Consider the following 18,701-nt stretch of genomic DNA (forward strand, 5'->3'; position numbering starts at 1 on the left):
AGGAAGAACTGGGGTTCTGGGTTAGTGTATAAAGGAGGTTATAGGAAGCAAACTATGAACATTAAAATTGTCTACAACTCTTCCTTTGAATTCTGTTGAAACAGAATGTATTCTACAAAGATCTGAAAAGCACTCATGTGAATCACAGTCCCTATCATCTTGACTTGGGGACCTGTTCTGTCAGGCCCAGGCTTCTACAGGCTTCCGATTGATACCAAACAACTCACAGAAGACAACTGGGTCTATACATCTCTCCATATGTGACAAAGAGAAACACAAATTAAAATCTCTATTATTCAGCTTCAGTAAACAAGGAGGAAAGAACTAACTAAATCTATTTAAAGATATTGGCTTTGCCCACTGTATTATCTATTTTACAGTTGAAAGTAAATTGAAATTCTCAAAATATTGATATAATATCATATCCATTATTTGAATTAGGTACAAGTGCTCATTTAGGGATCAATTTATTATATTTATATTGTTATTAAAACTACTACTCAAATCTTAATGTTCTTGAGACTAAATATATTTTACCACCCCTATGCCTTCAAAACATGAACTAGAACTTTTTATGTGCTAACTTGCACAGCACAAATAATAAATAGAATGGCATGTGGAAGATTAGCATGGCTCCTGCGCAAGGATAACTCACAAATTCATGAATTGTTCCTTTTTTAACTTAAAAAATAATAAAGTTTATTAATTTTTTAAAAACATTTTTGAAAAGTGATTGTTTCTGTGATGCTCCAGCTATCACCTTCCCTCCTATTAACTGCCTTAGTCAATGGAGTCATATTGATAAGACCAGCAGAAATTGAGGCCAACATTCCCTCCAACCACAGATAGACTTTGAGTTGGAAACCTATTCCAGCCAGATGATCTTTTCAAAATGTGAGTCTGATCATGAAGTTCCCCTGTGCAAAACCACACAGTGACTTCCCATTGCCTTTCAGATAAAATCACATTCCTGCTTTGTGGCTAAAGGCAAATTATTAAACCTTTCTCTGGCTCAATTTCCTCTTCTATAAAATGGTGATGATAATTATGAGGACAAGTATGCAAAGCACTTAGCACAATAAGTGCTAATAAGTGCTCAGTATTATTATTATTATTGATGTAATCTTAATAGCCATGTTCCTTCTCAGTTACCCCTTTATGCTGTCCTGCAGTCACACTCAACAAGGAGTTTCCCACCTCTACCTTTTTGCCTGTATGCCTTGGCCTATGACTTTCTTTCTGTTTGCAACCCTCTCTTCTTCTTCTTGGCCCTTGGCCAGTTTCACTTCTATTAATTTATAAACTGTGAGCTTAAATGCATATTATTAAGATGGCCATCTCTGACTCCAAGGCCAGATTTGCCTCCCCCAATGTATGCACACTTCTTGTGTGCATCATACATAAATGACCCAAGACTAGATTTGTGTAGCACACTGTAGTCAGGATGGATGAAATTATAATGCAATGAGATAAAAATCTTAACAGATTACAATGACGAAAGATTAGTACTTGATCACACTACAAGTACTAATATAGCTTCTAGTGTTTTCATGCTGAGTCCCATGCTGATGGACACCCCAGGCCCTGGAGCATTGCTGGTCTCACGGTGGAGAGAAAGGGAACACAGTAATTGTCCACTGTCTCTCTTCAAGCTTCCATTCAGAAATGGAATATCTAATTCCTTCTTACAATTGTATTGGCTAAAGCAAGTCACATGGCAAAACCTCATGTCAGTCAGGTGGGAAATCCTTATGCAAAAAGGGCACTGCAGGGAAGACAACTATAATATTTCGTGAACTACAATAGATACTATAACAGACCTCAATAAGTATTAGTTTATAAAATACTGTTTGCTTCAAGTTGACAGACGTAAACTCCTCACCAATTAAAATCTTGCCAGACACTTCTCGCTTCTCAAAGAGATACTCATGTTTGGAAATTTTTGACTTTTAAAATCACAGAGCCATGTTTTCTGTCACAGGCACATGTCGCATGCCTATGTGGTCACAATTTACAAACAGTACCAGTACACCACTTTTGAGTAAAGAATAACAATTCCATTCAGCAACAACAAATACAACAAAATCCTCATGATTTGACTGCTTACTCTGCAAGATATTAACATAAACAAATGAAGTTACATACAGTTTCATAAGAACACGAAGTAGAAAGGGAACTTTCAATCAGCTACTCTGACTCCTTAGATGAGAGTCAAAAAAGCCAACTGACTTACCAAGTTCAAACAGCTAAATGAGAGTAGAACCAGAACTAAAATATGAGTCACCAATTTTAAAGCAAATGTTCCTTCAATTTAACCATAGACCTCTCATAAGGAATGTCACCAAATGTGAATGATTGAAAGAGATCACCATTTAACAGACAAGGGAACTGAGACCCAGGGAAGTGAAGTGACTTTCTCAAAGCTATCTACATTATTAGTCCTGCTTTCCTTGGTCACAGAAATTCTTAAAGAAATCTAACATGTTTCAGCATCTAGGACATTTCTTGCTCTTCCCTAAGGGCTCAAAGAGATGTCTGTTGAATTGAATTGAATTGAACTGAATTACATTGAATTGAATTCATTTGAGTTGAATTGAAATTACACAAAACATAGGGCTGCATTTTTTTGCCCACTCCATATCCTTTGTTTCCATTTCCCCTAGAGTTTTAGACTTGTCAAATCAGCAAATTATACACCAGCAACTATGATTTTGCTGATTTCTCCTCTATAATATCCTTGTTTCCTTCTCCTTCCATACTCATAAGTGTCTTCCTCCTTTGAACAGAAACAAATTAATACCTACAAATCTTATCATCTCATGACATTTACGGAACAACATAAGTTCTGGAAAGCAAAATCACCAATGATAAGGGCCCCTAAAAGATCATTAGACAAAGAACTTTATTCCCTCTGAGCTCAGCAGGTCAACTAAAAAGTGACATAACCCAGATGCTCCTAAGCCACAGGAATAAATGTCATTAAGTGGCTGTCTCCTGACAACTAAGTGATATATATGAGGTATAAGAATTAAATTTAGAGAGAAAATACAGATTCTGGCTGGTCTCCAGGGCTGGGAGATATTAAATAAGAAAAAAACAATAGTGCTGTCAAGTCTAATTGTTTAAAACATAAAACTTTTTCTGTATGCTTTGAAATGAACAGAGTAGCACAGTATTGGGATACACTGTGAAGTCATGCAAAGAAAAAACAATATGTACCTTTGGACTGAAAATTTTGTCTGCAGAGAATTTGACTCTGCTTTCCTTTCCTTCTTCTTATGACTCACCCAGCACTGAGACATTTGAAAATAGCTATAGCAAGAGCATATTATGAAGCTGTTTTACAATATCACAGATTTGACTATAGTGTGCAAAGAAGATGGGCTTTGTGGTCAGGCAGAATTCTGTTCCAACTCTGACCATACTTCTAATTTGATCTAAACCTCATTTTTTTTGCCTGTAAGCAGAGATTAAATTCTTATGACATAAGGATGTACTAAGAGTTAAATGAGATAATGGCTATAAAGCGACTGGCACTTTGTAGGCATTCATTAAAATGTACCTTCTTTATTTTTTTCTTAAACACCTAAAGATGCAACTTCATATAAGTCTGTGGTGATGAAATGAGAGAAATGTTTCACTCATTGATGATAAGTTGAGAGATGCCTGCATTTCATCTCTCAATTAATTAACACAAATTTACTAAGCAGTATGCACAGTAAATACTGTAAAGGTTACAAAGTCTTATTACACAAAATGTATGAAACTAAGGCATTTGTTGAAGCCCCTTTTTATCCAGTACAACATTAAGTAACCAAGATTATCTGGACATTTAAGTGTTTATTTATTTTTTTATAGGATGCATGCATTCAGTATGAAAAAATAACAAAAAAACAAACCACTTAAACTCAAACTAGAATTAGTAAGTTTTGTTACATACTACTTTGATTGGAGATTATTTGTTTCTAATCAGTTTTGAGTTGCAGGTACATAGCTGTATCTTTGTATCCATATCTCCATATAATTGCATACACATTGTTTCATGGCAGAAAGAGCACTGTGCTGGGGGTTCAAGCCTTGCCTTGCCATATACTAATGGGAATAAGAATTGCAGTTGTGTTCCTTCCTGGAATCTCAATTTCCTCATTGTAAAATTGGGTTTCCTGAATAAATTATTTCTAAAGTCACTCTCATATGTATAAGTTAAAATGTAGTATAAAATTTGTGACCCTTTACTAATGTATGTATCTGCATTTATGAAGAATATGTTCATTTCCCAGTATACTACTCTATACCAATTTCATGGAGATAGATAACATCACATGAATTCAGTTTCGCATAATACACCAATGTGTCAATGAACAAAAGGTACTCAGAAGATTTTCAAACTACTGTCTACTTCAGTGTCTCCTGGACAGTCTAGAGATGAATTCAGGGGTAATACCAGAGCTCTTCTATTTTAACCCCTCAGGGATACTACACAACACAGAGGTGATCACAAGCCAGTTGGACATACAGAGTTTTGGAAGGTTTAATTGACCCCCACGATGTCTTACTAGTGGCCCCTATTAAAACCATTCAGCCCATCTCAAAGCTAATAGAGACAGAAAAAAATAATAACTTTGGTCAGATATTATGAAGAGGCACCGACCAATGTTACAATATTTTTGACTGTCATCTCCTCATTCTTCCCTGACCTTGACACTAAAATAATCTAAATTCCCTTGAAAACAGCTAGCATTATCAACCGAATTCTGGAATTAGAAGGGGTAGGTTTGTGAAGCTTGCATTGTCAGAGGTCTGTTCTTCTTTATGACCTTCTACCACTGCAAAATCTTTAAATGAAGCCTTGCTTATATCACTTTTATAACTATTTTACATCCTTGGCATGTCCAAATATTTTAATTTCTTATGCATTATTTACGAGGACCATCTTATTTTATATAGATTTTATTATAAAAATTTAAAACATTTTCCTATTTCATAATCATTGTAGTCCAAGGCAGAAATTTGCCTTGACAGAATGAAAACAATATATTTTCAATCATAAAATTTTTAACTTAGAGAAGAAAAAGGGCAATTACATAAACAAGTCAATTCACCCTTAAGGAATGTGTAACTCACAGAAATATTTCTGATTGAAACCCAGATGAAAAGGAAGAAGAAACAGATATAAAATCTTTCTGCATAATTTATTTCAATTCTATATGAATATTAAGCCATTATGTGATTAATATTAGGCTGTTGTTAAATTAACATTCTTTGACTTTTTTAATAAATGACTTACTGAACACCTACTAACTTGAAATCTCTGAAAATAGGGACAGTTTCTCATTTATTTAAAAGTAGAATTAAAAAGTTACTTAGTTTTATATAAAAGTACAATTAAATGGTCCTTGCTCTAAAAATACTGTATATGTCTGTGGCATATATAGTCCTCTCTCAGGTGAATCATTTCTTTTGAGTATTGTCAGCACCTTTTTCCTCCAGCCCCTTTAGTAGTGTCATTTCATACATTTGTAATGTGGTTACATTCTTTTGTCAAAAGCTGCATTCCATCCTAGGATCTTCTTATCACCTAAATATTTTTTTTTAATTTGCATACATCAAGGCTCACTCTTTGCACTACAAAGTTCTATGGGCTTTTGACAAACACATAACGTCACATGTTCATCATTTCAGTGTCATATAGAACTGTTCTAACTAGACTTAGGATTTTGTACTCTGGCATCATGAAAATGCTTTATTGATTGCAATGTCCTCCCAATGCCCGCTTTGCTCAATCTAATTGTCATTAAGCCCAGAAAAATAGACAAAAAAACAAATATTAACTCTAAAGTGATGATTCTAACCAAGTATTTGTATGGGCCTTTCTCTAGGAATACAACGTTCCAACATATCCTTTAGCACCTGGCATAATGGGTTGCTGTTCTCCAGGAAAAACACCCAATGAAGCACCTGAGCTTAACACTTGAGGAAGAATTGAAACTATGTTCACATTTATGGTAGCTAGTAAATATCAAGAAGAACAAGAATATTAAGAAAAATAACAATAAAGTATTTATTTGTATTTTTTCCTTTAGCTTAATACATATTTCTATTGTTGCTCATTCCTGAGAAAAATTATAAATAAAAGATTTTAAAATATGTTCAAGAAAAATTTAGATTCATATAATTGTAAACAATATACTTGTTTTAATGACAAAGACTGTTGTCATCTCTCTGCTAGTTTGTTTTCCCCAAATACAGGCTGCGAATGGTAAATTACTTGGCCTTAAGGTTAGAGTTCTCAGATTGATTATATTGACAGAATTAGAGAGAAGATTACAGCAGTCCCTAGAAAGGAGATTTCACATTTTCTTTTAAGTACAGGTATTTTACATACTAGTCAAAGAGTGTATAACCTTGAACTTGGGAGAGAGAATAGGCAGAAATCAATACTGAATATTTAAAGGTAACAACTTTTGGGAGAAAAACTTTGTCTTATAGCAAAATTCTGCATCCGAACAAAGAAGAACATATATCCCTGAGGAAAGTACTCTTCATCATCACTGAGGAATCACTAGTATATGAGATTTTGAAAATGTTGAGTTTCTTTTCTTTGAGTTAGGGAAATGTCTGTTTTACTAAATCATGTTCCCCCAGAAGTATATCTTTCTAAACATATTTTTCTATGAAGGGAATTTTCACTCAACTCTGCGCCTTACAAAACTAAGCCTGAGACAGAGTACCCTTTGAAGAGACGATAAAGGCTTGGAACTATCAAGAGAGATTTTTCAATTGAGAGAAAAAAATTAGTAAATCTTTTCTAAAGTAAATTTTGCTTTGACAGTCCTTGAAAGAATCATTTGTACCTCTTCATTTAGACTCTCCATTGATTAATGGAAATGAAAAAATAATTTTCTCACTTTCTGTCTGAGAAGCTATAGAGGTTCCAAAGAGAGTCAGAAAAGGACAGTGGGGCCTTCTAGTTCTTTGTCCATAATAACTGAGCATCCTGAGTTAGAAGAAAAGGTAATGTTGATCTCCTGGGCTTGTTTAGCTTTGCTTTTTTAATTGCAAAATGCCAGCCTGGGAATTCTGCCTAAAATGGTAATGTTTCATTTATACTACACCTTTCATCCAGGAGGCACATGCTTCCTTTGTTTCTGAAACACAGCCATCCTGGAGCTGAAAAGCAGTAACTGTTTTAATGTTGAACATTTATTCAGTGCCATGATTATACAAGGTGGAAAAATTGTTTGAAACAGAATCAAAATATTGCAGTAACAAAGATTACGAGCTGTGGGTTTTGAAAATATCCTAGATGCAGTCTGTCTTGTGCTTTTCTTTGCATACTGAATATTTACGTATCCTTTTTGAATCTTAAGATTCCTAAGATGTCCACGTTTGTTTCTGTTCCTCAGTTTAAGTTCAACATGCATTGCAAAATATCAGAAAGAATGAATCAATATTACGTCATTTCTTTTAGGAAAATCTTCTGATATTTAGAATGCATATCAAGAAAAATGACAATGAGAAAGACAGTGTCATTTTACCCCACCTAAGAGAATTTCCATTTCTGATAAGAGTAGGTGATAAAGATAGCAAAGACTAATTCGGAAGCTCCTGACCATGTATCTCATCATTGATTCTTCTTCCGTCTGCCCAAGAGACAGGGATGACACCTGTTACTGGACTAAAAACTCATCAGGTCAGGAATGAATCTTACTCATTGCTGTTGTCCCCAGAACCCAGACAGTACCTAGAGATAATAGATACTCAATAAATGCCTATTAAATAAATTAAATTTGGTCTTCTAACTCTAATAGCATGAAGACCAAGGTCTGTAAAGTTTCAGCTGATGCTTGGGTAGAGGTACATTTTTACTAGTATGGCAAGTAGAGAGAAAAAAATGATGACAAGAAAGCATGAAGGGACAATTTGAGAGATGTTGGGGGGAAAAAAAGGTTTATATACCCTCCAAACAGGAACTCTTCTCAGTTTGGTATCATCAGTAATAAAATTTCTTTAGTGTGCCCATAGAAAAATAATTGAAAACTCATCAGTCATTTACATCTGCACCTAAAATGAAGTTATGGTGTCCTTTCTCGAGAGCAAGTTTTGAAAAGAAAGCAGAAAAAGGAAAATAGATTGCCATATAATATCTTATCAAGGGGATTAGAAATCTGGAAACCAGGCCTTGTCAACATTGACTTGATCTGTGAGATTTTCAACCCCTTCATTCTTTCTAGAACTCAGCATCCACATCTATGAAGTGAGAAACATGAATGTAAATCTAATCTTGGTAATATTGAGAAGAGCCCTATGATTAGTCCCCTTGCATTTCATGGCTTTAGAATCTAAATCTGGAATCTAGACAAATACTATCTACTTCTTTGATTTGTTGAAAACAAAATGCAGGAACATATGTCTCACTAAATCACCATCTATTCATTCTCTTGTTGCTCTGAGGGCCTTAGGAAACACATCTGGCCAGAAAAGATGACTAGTCTGGACAAAAAGCCTTGAAGCAAAGACCTACATATTCAGCTTTCTTGTTTCATACTGAAGGCAACTGAATCTCAGAAAGGTTAATTGACTAGCCTAAGTTGTCCAACCAGTAAGAGACAAAAAAAAATACTTAAACTGGAATCTGGTCTGAGGTTTCCTATACCACTTCTCCCTACATATTTACAGCTGGTAAGCTTTAAAACCATTTACAGGATAGGATGGATTAAAGCCTTTTTTTCCCTTTAAGTAAAATTTCTCATTTTTAGTGGGGACATTGCAAATACTAGAGGAAAGATATTTTCTGTCTTTAATGAGCATAGAAATTCCTTCTGAAGCTCATTAAAACCTGTCTACACTACCCCCACAAGGATCGTTACTGATATAAGATATTCAAAGTCTAGAATTGTGCTGTTATCTCATAAAACACATAATTTGAGTCAATCCTGACAAATATTGGTATCACTTTATTCAAGCATTGCTTTCAACTTCCAGAGAGTTAATAAATTGGATTCTAACAGTCTGCAGAGGATATACAGTAAGATAAAAAAATCTTCCAAAAATTTACGGTATATTTTAGGATGAGTTGAAACATCAGCAACCATTGCAGATGCATTTACAGGATTTTAGAGTAGCGCATTTCATCATAAACAGCTCTGTGATTCAGTGTGGCATTAATAATGGAAAGAACAACCTTTAAAATAAAGTAAATGTGTTTGGAACAGTTACTGAGGTGATATCTGTCTCAAAAAAAAAAAAAAACTCAGTTAATAACTTGCAAGTTGATATGATATATTCCTTAGCCTATCTTGTCAGAAAAGATTTATCTTTTGTGTTAAACTTCAGGCTGAAAAATTAAAATAAAATTTGATGTCTCTCTGGTAAACTGCCTTCCTCCATTTCCTTTACCTTTTAATTTCTATCATTATCAACTTTAGAATTGTTTCTTTGGCCTTTTACAATATTTCAAAAGGTAGTTTAGCTGCCGGATGACTGGCAAAACAAAGTTGTAAATATGCTATGCCTATGTGTGTTCACGTATACATCTCAAGGTGTTAATCAAAAAGGACATAAATCATGAATACATTTTACCTTCATACAAATGAAAGTTACAACCACGTGTCCAATGTATTTTAGTCCTATTACTTTGCTTTACAGCTGCTGTCTCAAACTGTTTCAGAGACCATGAGTTAGTTTGAATTTTCTTCCTTAGTAATCAGTAAGTCAACCTTTATTCCTCTATGCTCCCAAGACACTGCCCCATAAATATGTGTCCAGTAAATTCAAATGCTAAAAGATGACAAAGAAAATCTCTTTTCTCATTTTCTCTTTTCCTCTCTCACCCCATTTTTTTGTTTTCCCTTTGTTTCCCTTCTCTTTCCCTCTTCCCATCTCCACTCACTTGCCTTCTACTTCCTTTATCTCTCATCTTCCACCTTCTTTCTCCTTGAAAACCTTTCTTTCCTTCCTCATGTTCCTGTTGGCAGTCAAGAAGAGCTGAAGGGAAAGGTGTGAAACATCAGTGACCCTTTAATCCAGAACTATGTTAACAGCATATGAAAGAACTCACAATGATTCTAATAGAGCTCCTATAAGAGAAAATAAATCATTTTATTTCATTAACATAGTTACCAACCAATAAATTCTGAATAAATCAAGGTAAGTCCCACATTGGCCAACAAAAGCTATACACAAACATTATTGAATAACCTTGACCCTACTTGCTTCCCACACACTGCTCATTAGTGGGGAAAAAGCAAACACCAAAAGAATCCTTTGGGCACTGCTCTGAGCTAATTTTAGCAATGTCACAGTCATGTTTTAATACAATCCGAGATAAGGCACTTACAAGGCATCATTTCCCACATCTCATCAGAAAGAAGATAGAACACTTAAAATTCTAGAAGGCTGCTGAAAAGACAGACCTTAGTACCACACAATATTTTTTAAAAAAGAAAAGGAACAGCATCCTTCTAAAGGTTAATAAATTAAATTTTAAAAATAAATTTATAAATTAATAAAAACATTTCATTTCCATCCAACCATTAATAATATTCAATTTTCAAAACTAAAGTCTACCCTTTACTTGCTATCTTTTTCCTTATAGCAAGCTGTATGCCTCACCTGTCTGTCAAACAGATGTGAAAAGCAGTGCCTAACAGTTCCTCCAGGTCAGCTATATCAAAATTGTGCATACCAGAACTGTCAAATCTACATTGTTTTGTTTTGTTTTGTTTATTTTTCCCAAGTCATACCGCATTTTCATTGGGGGGGGGGGGGAGGTGGGGAATGAGGCTGGGCTAGAGCTCCCACAAGAGCTTCTCTCGTAAATTGTACATTAAAAATATCTGAACGAGGAGAAGTAAAGCAGTGTTTTTGGTGGAATCTTACAGCAACTTGTATCTTGTTGTGGAATCTTACAGCAACTTGTAAACCATATATATGTGGCAAATAAAAGATCCAATGATTTTTCTTCCACTCGAACCACTCCTTTTAAACAAGAATATAAAATCTCATTATCATTCACAATGATAAATATTTGTGGAGCTTCCAATTACAAACTCCTCATTTCATTCAAGATAAAGATCTAAGCTCTAACTATGGCACACAATGTGCTCTGTGACTTGACCCTGTCTATCTCATCCACATACTCTTTGCTCTACCACCAACAATTACCCCAACAGCTCAGACTCAGTAAATTTCCAGTCAGTGCCCTCTGTTTAAAAAGCCCATCTTCCTTTCTCCACTTGCCTACTCAACCACCTAGATTCTGGTCGAACCCTACTTTCTTTATAGAGTCTTTCCTGATTTTAGTATCTCAGTTTCTATCACTATTCCAGATATTAAGGGCTCACTTTGCCCTTAGCTAAGAAATTACTGCATTTTCTAGCCCAGCTCTTAGAAAATAGAAGATGCCACAGATTCTCATTCAAGAATCTTTAATCACACTGGGGCTATACAACTCACAAAACCATGCAGGGGCTGTACCCAGTGGTACAATGTAGAGTATAAGAATAATTCAAAGAAGAAGCAACTGAGTAAGCTTAGGACTTAGGAGTGGTCAACATGCTCAGTGAGAGTCATTTGATGTTCATGGGTATCCATACAGTACGATCCAAAATGTGATTCCCTCAGGGTCACTTAGTTTTGAAAGTCTTTTCCACAAATATGATAAATTCTATTACAAAAGAGCAAGTGAAAATGTCTAAAAATTGAGGCTTTTATGTCTACATGTTTATGCCTACGTGTGACATCTTCAGGGAAAGCATTAAATGTAACTTGTCTATGAAAAACACAAATAGCAACAAATAGCCTTACAATAAGTTTACTGTTCACACGTTTCTAAAACTAAGAGAATTCACTGCTGAGTTGGAAAATACCATGATGCTTTAGTGATCAATTAATTAGTTCTCAGCACCTCATTAATCCCAGTTATTCAAGACTTAACCAGGAGTAATGGGAATAAATTAGGAAGAAGAACTTAGGCTGAATATCAAGAACATTTTCTTAATCATTAAATCAATTAGACAATAGAACTTAAAATTAGATATTTAATGTGAAAGATGGAACCAAGAAAACATACAATATCAAGAATAAATGAGAAATCATAGGTTTAAAATGTTCTCTGTCATCATTAGCCCGTCTTTCTGTGTTTGGAAATAATTGGTAGTTTAGATTCCTATTCAGCTCATTGTCTATTCTAAAAATTTCAAAACTTATTTACTTACTAAAATAAAGAAGTTAAATTTCTCCAAGGCTCACAGTTTCTGCTATAGAAAACTTAATAAATCCAAATAAATTTGGTTATTCTTTTTAATTTCTACTGAGAAACCCAGGAAACAAGAGAATATTGCTGCCTTTCTATATTGTTCTGGAATAATCTTCCAAAAATAGTAAAAGGACAACATGCAGGCTATCACTGTATTCCAATTCTGAGCTATACACTTTAATTAAAGTCCAACGGAACTTAGAAAGTGATGAGGAGGCAAAAACTTATTTCCAACAACATGGTAGAAGAGGTTCCTTGGCCAATCCTTTCACATGAAAATGATGAGAAATGCTGAATAAAACAAGCTTTTAAGAATACGTTTTTAAAAAATGCATTGATGAGTTAGTAAGTCATATTCAGAGGCCAAAAAATAGGTAAAATTAGGAACCTAAGCAGGGCAGTGGAACACTGAGTACATTTGCTGTAAGTGAACTTGAGTCTCAGCTTTGATGTCTTTGAAAGACACAGAGAATAAACAAGGTAGGCAGTCTCATAAAAGAAACTGCTGCATGAAGTTACGATTCCAAATGCATTTCACCTTAGTAGAAGGGTAAACTAGAAATAAACCTAGTTTAAGAAAGTATAAAGATAATTTTTAATCTCAAATTTGATGCTGATTAAGAGAAGAAAACTTTTCCTCATAATTTATAAACATAAACTAATCCTCATGAAGTTTCACAATTAAATCTACATTACCTGAGTTACATTAAAAAAAAAAAAAAAAACCTGGAAGCCTAAAATTTATTTTAAAATGGTTCTAGGCTAAAAGTAGCCTTTGGCACCTAATAGAATCCAATGCAAATTCTCTGTGGAAGCAAGAGCATCTGGAAGAGACCATCTTCAAAGAATTTCTATAGATGAACTTCTAAGAAAACTTAAATCATATTTTTTAAAAAATCTATAGACTTGTGATCAAGATATCATGAGTGACAGTTATAAGGAACAACAAGTAGTAAATTCAGATGAGCAAAATCTTTAGCTACTAGAGTTATCAGACACAAAATATGAAATAAATGCATTTGACATATTTTTAAAATAAGAGATTAAAAATATGAGAGAACAAGTAATCATATTAGAATAGAAAATAAAACGTCCAGAAATGAAAAATATACTCATTTCTGTTAAAAACTCAATGGATAGTTTGTACTGTTGTGGTCACCAGCTTTTGAAATGGCCCCAAATAATCCTCACCTTCTGGTATTTACACCCGTTTATGGTTCAATCCTAAACTGTACTAGAATTGGTCTGTGTGACCAATAGAATATAGCACAAGTGACATACACACATTTGAGATTATATTTTAAAAGATATTATGGTTTCTATTTGGGGTTCTCTCCCTCTCCCTCTCTAACATCATCATCACCATCATCATCATCACCATTATCATCAACATCGAAGCCTCCTGCCAACAGCCACATGAATGAGCCTGGAAATAGATCCTCCAGCGCCTTCAGATCACTGTATCACTGGCCTACAGCTTAACTGCAATATCAGAAAAGACCCTGAGCCAAACCACACTGCTTAGCAATTCCTTGTCTCCTGACTCTCAGAAAATATGAGAGATAATGATTTGTCACTTCATATTGCTAAATTTTAGATAATTAATAGATAACTTAGAAGATAGAATGAGATAGAAACAGAGAAAAAATATTTTTCTAGAATAATGGACATAAAAACAGAGATGTAGAAAATACGAAAGATAAGAAAATTGAGGATAAATTGAGATAGTTCAATACATATCTAATTCAAATTCCAGAGGAAAAGAAAGAGAATATACTTTAAAAAATGGTTGACAATTTTTAAGATTTGGTGAAATCAGAAAATCACAGACTTAGGAAGGCTGGCAAATTCTCAGCAGAACAAATAAAAAGATAATAATAATTAGACAGCTCATGACTTAATTAAAAAGACTAAAGACAATAAAATTATCTTAAATCAGACAAAGAATGGAGACAGGTTACCAACGAAAGAGGAAGAAATGGAACCCAGCAGGAATAGTGACAGCAGACAACAGTAAAATTCAAAAGAAGTACTTTAGTCAGAAGTGAAATGATGCCAGATAGAAACTCTAAGATTCAAGAAGGAACAATAGACAAAGGTAGAAATAAATCTGTGGGAAATCTAAACAGATATGGATTCTGTAAAACAAGAATAATAATGTCTTGTGTGGTTAGGGAAAAAAGGGCACTAATATATATAGCAATAATAGTATAGAAGTCATAAGGAGGTGATTAGTGAGGCAGCTGATGAGAGTGAAAGTGTGGAATGATCTTTCTATTATTTGGAAGGGCAAAAATGATGATGTATTTTAGTCTTTGAGAAGTATGCATAGTAATATTTATAAGATACCAACTAAATGAAAAGAAATATAGTGAATAACCTTTATGTCAACAGCATGGAAAGGAAAAAAAAGAATGAGAAGAAAAAAATTAGTACTAAAGAAGTTAACGAGGGTGAAAAAGAAATACAAATAAGGAAAGACAAATAGTAGTCACAAAATAAATTGCTAAAAAAGTATCCAAATAAATGTAAATGAATTCAGTGTTTTCATTAACAAAACTGCTAGATGGGTTGTTAGATCTGGCTACCTGTTGTTGATGAGACACATAACCAAAATATGTACTCCAAAAAGATCGAATTTTAAAAGATATGAAACTAAGCCCAAAGAGAGTTGGTGTATTCAAATTGATATCAGATAAATTAGACAATGACCAAGAAGCATTGCTATAGATAAGAAATGTAGCCACAGTGATAAAAGTTTCAATTGACTAGGAACAATTCTAAATTTGTATAATTAATAAAACCATGTTAACATACATTAAACAGAAGTTGACAGGATTACAAAAAGAAATACTAGTATCCTGAATCATAGTGAGATATTTTAATTAATGTAACTACATGAGTAATTTTGTCAAGCAGACAAAAATAAGTAGGGATATAGCAGTTTTAAAAAATGGAATTAACGAGTTTTATCACTGGATATGCACATAGAACACTGCACCTAAAAACAACAAAATAAGCATTTTTTCAAGCACATAACGACAATTTACCAAAAACTGAGCCTATGCCTAGTCAGTAAGTTCAAATATTGAAATCAAATAGATCATCTCCTCTGTCACCATTTAAATTGGAAATTAATAACAAATATAAAATAAGAAAAATCAAAAGATTTGGGAATTAATAAATACATTTCTAATAACTCACCAAAGAAGAAATTATTACTGAAATCAAATATTTATAACTGAGTAGTAGCAAAATACTGTTTCAAGACCTGTGGAGTGTCATTAATGGGATAGTAAGAAAGAAAGGTATTTATTTAAATACTTACACTAGGAAAGAAAAAGCCTAGTAATGATTGACCTAAGCATCAAACATAAAATATTATGTGGGGAAACAGAAACAGTGCAAAGAAAGTAGAAAGTGGGAAATAATAAAGATAAGACCAGGAATAAATGAAATAGAAAACAGCAAATTGAAAAGCTGTTAACTGAAAAGATTAATACAATAAACCAATTCTGGCAAGACTAATCAAGAAAATGAGAAGAGAATAAACAAAGAAGTCACATTATGAACAAATAAATATAAAAGTACAGATGCTACAAAGATTGAAAAGATAATAAAAGGAAAATATGAACAACCTGATGCCAATAAGTATGAAAACTTTGATGAGATAGAAAAATTCTGAGAAAATATAGCATACCAAAACTGATTGAAAAGAAATTTAAAAAAAAAGTCTGAGTAATTCTATAGCCATTAAAAGTAATTGAAACAGTACTTTAAAATGTTACCACAGAGAAAATTCCAACATGAGTTATACAAAACAATCAAGGAACTCCAATCATTTAAGAAAACTTCAAGTAGGTAAAAGAGAAAAGATTGTCTAACTCATTTTGTGAAGCTAACATAACTTTGATACTAAAATCTGACAAGAACCATAAAGACAATATGATTATAAATACAGTCATTCATGATCCTAGATAAAAAATCCTAACTAAAATATCAACAAACCAAACCCATCAGTGTATAAATAAGATAATACATTTTAAGCAAGTTGGGCTTATCTCAGAAATGTTAATGTTATTTAACATTAGAAAATAAATTGATGTAATTTACCATATTAAAATTTTAAAGGTGATAAATCGTTATCTCAATAGATAAAATGCATTCAATATAATCCAACATCACTTCATAACTAAATTATCTACAAAATACAGTAAACATCATCTTGAATAGTAAAACGTTGAAAAAATTTTGCTTTGGAGATCAAGATTGTTGTCTGTTATGATCAGTTTTATTCATCAGTTCACCCAATGTCCTGAGCAGTATATTACTGCAGATAAAGACAGGAGTTGGAAAGAAAAACAAACTACTAATTTTTGTATTGAAAGAAAAAAAAGTAAATGAGCTTAGCAAGTTTGTTGACTTCAGAATCAATGTACAAAAATCAATCTCTTTTATTTTATCTATAAAAGTTCCAAAATGTAGTTTCTTAAAAAACACACAACTTTGATAATATAAAAATATATTTGGAATAAATGTTGACTAACTTTAACAAAAGATATGTAAAGAACTTCCTAGAGAACACTTTAAAAATCGTTTAAAAAATTTAAAAACAGGTATATCATTTTCATTGATTTAAACACTCAATATCATAAAGATGTTAAATCTCCTAGAATTTACCTATAAATTCAAAGCAACTCTAATAAAATGCCACTTTTTTATTAACACTTTAAAAGTCAATCGTGCAATTTATATGAAAAAGCAAAGAAAAACTGCCAAAGAGGAACTCCCAAAGATATCAAAGCTAATATAAAGCTATAGAATTAAGACAGTGTGGGATTGACATATGTCTACACAAACCTATCAGTGGAAAAGAACAGTCCAGAAACAGACCCACACATATTGATGAGTGCACATTTTGCAGAGAGAAATGTAGATTAGCAGGGAAGTAATGGACTTTTCAGAGATGCTGAGTCAATTGGATATTCATATTTTAAAAACTGTACCTTGACCTCACTACGTGCTCAAAAATCAATATCGATTGGACTTCTAAACTTTTAGAAGAAAAAGCAGGAGAATATTTTTAAGACTATGGTGTTAGAAAGAAAAATAACATTTAAAAAAAGTGTAAATGATGAAAGAAAAATTGAGAAGCTTAACCATTTTAAATTAAAAATATCTGTTCTCCAAGAAATATCATTTTAAAAACTTCTAAAAAGGAAGTCAACAAGCCACAACTGCAAGAAGACATTTGCAATACATATAACTAACAAAAGGTTAGTATTTTAGTATTCAGAATATATAAGGAATTAAACAAACAGATTAGAACAAACAAAAACTTTTAAAAATATTATATTAAAGAAAACAAAAAAGGTCAATAAAAACATTTTAAAATGCTTTTGTCTCATATAATTGAGGAATAACAGATTAAAATTACTATGAAATGATATTTAGCACTTGTAAGACTGGGAAAACAGCCTGCCAAATCAAGGATTGACATGAGTCTGGGAGGAAAGAAACATTTATATGTCACTGTTTAAAATGTCACTTGGTAAGTATTACTCTAGCAACAAATTAGGTGTTATCTAGATGATGAAAGATGAAGGATGAACATATTCTGTGCTGTAGCAATTCCTTTCTTGGAAAAGTACCCCAGAAAAACCCTTGCACATGAACTTCAAGGGCCATGAATAAGAATATACATTGCAGCTGTGTTGGAAAGAACAAAACAGTGGAAACAACCTAAATGGCCACCAACTCATATGAATAGATAGTGGCATAGTCCACACTGTAAAAATTGTCACATGGAGGAAGCTTAAGAACATGCTGTTGAGCAAAAATAAAATTAGTAAAGTACACCTCCTATATTCAATTTGCTTAACATTAAAAAATGTAAAACTAAACAATAGGTTTTAAGATTACAAGTAAATAACTTTAAATTATTTATTAGAAGCAAGAAGATAAAATAAAATTTGAAAGGGTGGTCCCCCATGAGTAAAGGCAGCATGGGAGCAATAAGTGGTAGAAGACAATCAGTAAACTTCTGAAGTAATGTTAACATTCCTTTTCTTAAACAATCTAATTGTATAGAGGTACGCATGCCATTTTTTATATCTCATATACATTTTTAAATATTCTTTTTATCAACGTATTTTTCAAATGACTTTAAAAAGAAACATGACTTATCCCTCAAAACCATCACCCTCCAAATCTTCCAGTTTTGTTAACACATACATCATTAATCATAACAGTAAAAAATGTAAAATGGTTTTTAGTTTTATTAGAGTTCAGTGAAGGCATGGTGGTAATAACCATGTTAGCAGAGAAGCAAACATTTGAGACACTGGGAACAGATTCATCCTTTACAAGAATGGGTGCACACATTTCATGAGTCACAATAATAGAATACAAAAAAACAACAAAGTTTCTCGTGACTGTTTTA

General features: G+C 33.0%; 1 non-coding gene across 1 annotated transcript; it reads left to right on the forward strand.

Annotated features, from left to right (window-relative positions):
* The first annotated feature begins 576 nt into the window (after positions 1-576).
* Positions 577-681, forward strand: LOC118601093. Its single transcript, XR_004950192.1, has one exon. It is a non-coding gene; the product is annotated as a U6 spliceosomal RNA (small nuclear RNA).
* The last annotated feature ends 18,020 nt before the right edge of the window (positions 682-18,701 follow it).

The sequence above is a fragment of the Rousettus aegyptiacus genome, unplaced genomic scaffold, assembly GCF_014176215.1.
Source record: "Rousettus aegyptiacus isolate mRouAeg1 unplaced genomic scaffold, mRouAeg1.p scaffold_m13_p_3, whole genome shotgun sequence".
Lineage (NCBI taxonomy): Eukaryota > Metazoa > Chordata > Mammalia > Chiroptera > Pteropodidae > Rousettus > Rousettus aegyptiacus.